Source organism: Ovis canadensis, chromosome X, assembly GCF_042477335.2.
Source record: "Ovis canadensis isolate MfBH-ARS-UI-01 breed Bighorn chromosome X, ARS-UI_OviCan_v2, whole genome shotgun sequence".
Lineage (NCBI taxonomy): Eukaryota > Metazoa > Chordata > Mammalia > Artiodactyla > Bovidae > Ovis > Ovis canadensis.
Window position 1 is genome coordinate 80,967,332 of NC_091727.1, and position 5,745 is coordinate 80,973,076.

Below are 5,745 nucleotides of genomic sequence, written 5' to 3' on the forward strand. Positions count from 1 at the left end.
CTTAGCTTTCTGAATGTTGAGTTTTAAGCCAACTTTTTCGCTCTCCTCTTTCACTTTCATCAAGAGGCTTTTTAGTTCCTCTTCACTTTCTGCCAAAAGGGTGGTGTTATCTGCATATCTGAGGTGATTGATATTTCTCCCGGCAATCTTGATTCCAGCTCGTGTTTCTTACAGTCCGGTATTTCTCATGATGTACTCTGCATATAAGTTAAATAAGCAGGGTGACAATATACAGCCTTGATGTACTCCTTTTCCTATTTGGAACCAGTCTGTTGTTGCATGTCCAGTTCTAACTGTTGCTTCTTGACCTGCATACAGATTTCTCAAGAGGCAGGTTAGGTGGTCTGGTATTCCCATCTCCTTCAGAATTTTCCACAGTTTATTGTGATCCACACAGTCAAAGGCTTTGGCATAGTCAATAAAGCAGAAATAGATGTTTTTCTGGAACTCTCTTGCTTTTTCCATGATCCAGCGGATGTTGGCAATTTGATCTCTGCTTCCTCTGCCTTTTCTAAAACCAGCTTGAACATCAGGGAGTTCACGATTCACGTATTGCTGAAGCCTGGCTTGGAGAATTTTGAGCATTACTTTACCAGCATGTGAGATGAGTGCAATTGTGCAGTAGTTTGACCATTCTTTGGCATTGCCTTTCTTTGGGATTGGAGTGAAAAGTGACCTTTTCCAGTCCTGTGGCCACTGCTGAGTTTTCCAAACTTGCTGGCATATTGAGTGCAGCACTTTCACAGCATCATCTTTCAGGATTTGAAATAGCTCAACTGGAATTCCATCACCTCCACTAGCTTTGTTCATAGTGATGCTTTCTAAGGCCCACTTGACTTCACATTCCAAGATGTCTGGCTCTAGATTAGTGATCACATCATCATGATTATCTGGGTCGTGAAGATCTTTTTTGTACAGTTCTTCTGTGTATTCTTGCCACCTCTTCTTAATATCTTCTGCTTCTGTTAGGTCCATACCATTTCTGTCTTTTATCGAGCCCATCTTTGCATGAAATGTTCCCTTGATATCTCTAATTTTCTTGAAGAGATCTCTAGTCTTTCCCATTCTCTTCTTTTCCTCTATTTCTTTGCATTGATCACTGAGGAAGGCTTTCTTATCTCTTCTTGCTTTTCTTTGGAACTCTGCATTCAGATGCTTATATCTTTCTTTTTTCCTTTGCTTTTCACCTCTCTTCTTTTCACAGCTATTTGTAAGGCCTCCCCAGACAGCCATTTTGCTTTTTTGCATTTCTTTTCCATGGGGATGGTCTTGATCCCTGTCTCCTGTACAATGTCACGAACCTCATTCCTAGTTCATCAGGCACTCTATCAGATCTAGGCCCTTAAATCTATTTCTCCCTTCCACTGTATAATCATAAGGGATTTGATTTAGGTCATATCTGAATTGTCTAGCGGTTTTCCCTACTTTCTTCAATTTGAGTCTGAATTTGGTAATAAGGAGTTCATGATCTGAGCCACAGTCAGCTCCTGGTCTTGTTTTTGTTGACCGTATAGAGCTTCTCCATCTTTGGCTGCAAAGAATATAATCAATCTGATTTCAATGTTGACCATCTGGTGATGTCCATGTGTAGAGTCTTCTCTTGTGTTGTTGGAAGAGGGTGTTTGCTATAACCAGTGCATTTTCTTGGCAAAACTCAGTCTTTGCCCTGCTTCATTCTGCATTCCAAGGCCAAATTTGCCTGTTACTCCAGGTGTTTCCTGACTTCCTACTTTTGCATTCCAGTCCCCTAGAATGAAAAGGACATCTTTTTTGGGTGTTAGTTCTAAAATGTCTTGTAGGTCTTCATAAAACCATTCAACTTCAGTTTCTTCAGCATTACTGGTTGGGGCATAGACTTGGATAACTGTGATATTGAATGGTTTGCCTTGGAGACGAACAGAGATCATTCTGTCATTTTTGAGATTGCATCCAAGTACTGCATTTCGGACTCTTTTGTTGACCATGATGGCTACTCCATTTCTTCTGAGGGATTCCTGCCCACAGTAGTAGATATAATGGTCATCTGAGTTAAATTCACCCATTCCAGTCCACTTTAGTTTGCTGATTCCTAGAATGTCCATGTTCACCCTTGCCATCTCTTGTCTGACTACTTCCAATTTGCCTTGATTCATGGACCTGACATTCCAGGTTCCTATGCAATATTGCCTTTACAGCATCGGATCTTACTTCTATCACCAGTCACATCCACAGCTGGGTATTGTTTTTGCTTTGGCTCCATCCCTTCATTCTTTCTGGAGTTATTTCTCCACTGATCTCCAGTAGCATATTGGGCACCTAATGACCTGGGGAGTTCCTCTTTTGGTATCCTATCATTTTGCCTTTTCATACTGTTCATGGGGTTCTCAAGGCAAGAATACTGAAGTGGCTTGCCATTCCCTTCTCCAGTAGACCACATTCTGTCAGACTTCTCCACCATGACCTGCCCATCTTGGGTTGCCCTGCAGGCATGGCTTGGTTTCATTGAGTTAACAAGGCTGTGGTCCTAGTGTGATTAGATTGACTAGTTTTCTGTGAGTATGGTTTCAGTGTGTCTGCCCTCTGATGCCCTCTTGCAGCACCTACAATCTTACTTGGGTTTCTCTTACCTTGGGCGTGGGGTATCTCTTCACGGCTGCTCCAGCAAATCACAGCCACTGCTCCTTACCTTGGACGAGGGGTGTCTCCTTACTGCCGCTGTTCCTGACCTTCAACGTGGGATAGGTCCTCTAGGCCATCCTGTGCCTGCACAGCCACCACTCCTCGGGTTGCTCCTCCCGGCCGCCGGCCCTGGCCTCAGGCGTGAGTGGCTCCTCCCAGCTGCCGCCCCTGGCCTCGGGCTCGGGGTGGCTCTTACTTTAAACGTAAATGGGTTCAATGCCCCAACCAAAAGACAAAGACTGGCTGAATGGATACAAAAATAAGACCCCTATATATGTTGTTCACAAAAGACCCACCTCGAAACAAGGGACACATAGACTGAAAGTGAAGGACTAGAAAAAGATATCATGCAAATAGAGACCAAAAGAAAGCAGGAGTAGCAATACTCACATCAGACAAAATAGACTGTAAAACAAAGGCTGTGAAAAGAGACAAAGAAGGACACTACATAATGATCAAAGAATCAATCCAAGAAGAAGATATAACAATTATAAATATATATGCACCCAACATAGGAGCGGGCTTCCCTGGTGGCTCAGAGGTTAAAGCATCTGCCTGGAATGCAGGAGATCCGAGTTCGATCCCTGGGTTGGGAAGATCCCCTGGAGAAGGAAATGGCAACTCACTCCAGTACTCTTGCCTGGAGAATCCCGTGGAGGGAGGAGCCTGGTAGGCTACAGTCCACGGGGTCGCAAAGAGTCGGACACGACTGAGCAGCTTCACTCACTCACTCACAACATAGGAGCACCACAATATGTCAGACAAATGCTAACAAGAATGAAAGGGGAAATTAACAATAACACAATAATAGTGGGAGACTTTAATACCCAATTCACACCTATGGATAGATCGACTAAACAGAAAATTAACAAGGAAACACAAACTTTAAATGATACAGTAGACCAGCTAGACCTAATTGACATCTATAGGACATTTCACCCCAAAACAATGAATTTCGCCTTTTTCTCAAGCACACACTGAACCTTCTCCAGAATAGATCACATCTTGGGCCATAAATCTAACCTTGGTAAATTCAAAAAAATTGAAATATTTCCAAGCATCTTTTCTGACCACAATGCAGTAAGATTAACAAGAGAAAAAGTATTAAAAATTCCAACATATGGAGGATGAACAACACGCTGCTGAATAACCAACAAATCACAGAAGAAATCAAAAAAGAAATCAAAATATGCATAGAAACGAATGAAAATCAAAACACAACAACCCAGAACCTGTGGGACACTGTAAAAACAGTGCTAAGGGGAACATTCATAGTAATACAGGCTTACCTCAAGAAACAAGAAAAAATCAAATAAATAACCTAACTCTACACCTAAAGCAAGTAGTAAAGGAAGAAATGAAGAACGCCAGGGTTAGTAGAAGGAAAGAAATCTGAAAAATCAGGTAAGAAACGAATCACCAGTCTATGTTCGATACAGGATACAGGATGCTTGGGGCTGATGATCCACAGAGATGATATGGGGTGGGAGGTGGGAGGGGGGTTCAGGATTGGGAACTCATGTACACCCGTGGCTGATTCATGTCAATGTATGGCAAAACCATTACAGTATTGTAAAGCAAAATAAAGTAAAAATTAAAATTAAAAAAAAACATTGATATGCAAAAAGGAAAATAAAAAACTTTAAAGTTAAAAAAAAATTAGGGTAGAAATAAATGCAAAAGAAACAAAAGATACCACAGCAAAAATCAACAAAGCCAAAGCTGGTTCTTTGAGAAGATAAATAAAATTGACAAACCATTAGCCAGACTCGTCAAGAAACAAAGGGAGAAAAATCTAATCAATAAAATTAGATATGAAAATGGAGAGATCACAACAGACAACACAGAAATACAAAGGATCATAAGAGACTATTATCAGCAACTATATGCAAATAAAATGGGCAACTTGGAAGAAATGGACGAATTCTTAGAAATGTACAACTTTCCAAACTGAACAAGGAAGAAATAAAAAATCTTAACAGACCCATCACAAGCACGGAAATCGAAACCGTAATCAGAAATCTTCCAGCAAACAAAAGCCCAGGTCCAGACAGCTTCACAGCTGAATTCTACCAAAAATTTAGAGAAGAGCTAACACCTATCTTACTGAAACTCTTCAAGAAAATTGCAGAGGAAGGTAAACTTCCAAACTCATTCTATGAGGCCATCATCACCCTAATACCAAAACCTGACAAAGACGCCACAAAAAAAGGAAACTACAGGCCAATATCACAGATGAACATAGATGCAAAAATTCTTAACAAAATTCTAACCAACAGAATCCAACAACATTTTAAACAGATCAGACATCATGACCAAGTGAGCTTTATCCCAAGGATGCAAGGATTCTTCAATATCTGCAAATCAATCAATGTGATACACCACATTAACAAACTGAAAGATTAAAAACCCTATGATTATCTCAACAGATGCAGAGAAAGCCTTTGACGAAATTCAACATCCATTTATGATACAAAACCCTCCAAAAAGCAAGAATAGAAGGAACATCAGTCAGTTCAGTTCAGTCGCTCAGTCATGTCCAACTCTTTGCAACCCCATGAATCACAGCACGCCAGGCCTCCCTGTCCATCACCATCTCCCGGAGTTCACTCAGACTCACGTCCATTGAGTCAGTGATGTCATCCAGCCATCTCATGCTCTGTCGTCCCCTTCTCCTCCTGCCCCCAATCCCTCCCAGCATCAAAGTCTTTTCCAATGAGTCAACTCTTCGCATGAGGTGGCCAAAGTACTGGAGTTTCAACTTTAGAATCATTCCTTTCAAAGAAATCCCAGGGTTGATCTCCTTCAGAATGGACTGGTTGGATCTCCTTGCAGTCCAAGGGACTCTCAAGAGTCTTCTCCAACAACACAGTTCAAAAGCATCAATTCTTCGGTGCTCAGCCTTCTTCACAGTCCAACTCTCACATCCATACATGACTACTGGAAAACCATAGCCTTGACTAGACGGACGTTAGTTGGCAAGGTAATGTCTCTGCTTTTGAATATGCTATCTAGGTTGGTCATAACTTTTCTTCCAAGGAGTAAGTGTCTTTTAATTTCATGGCTGCACTCACCATCTGCAGTGAT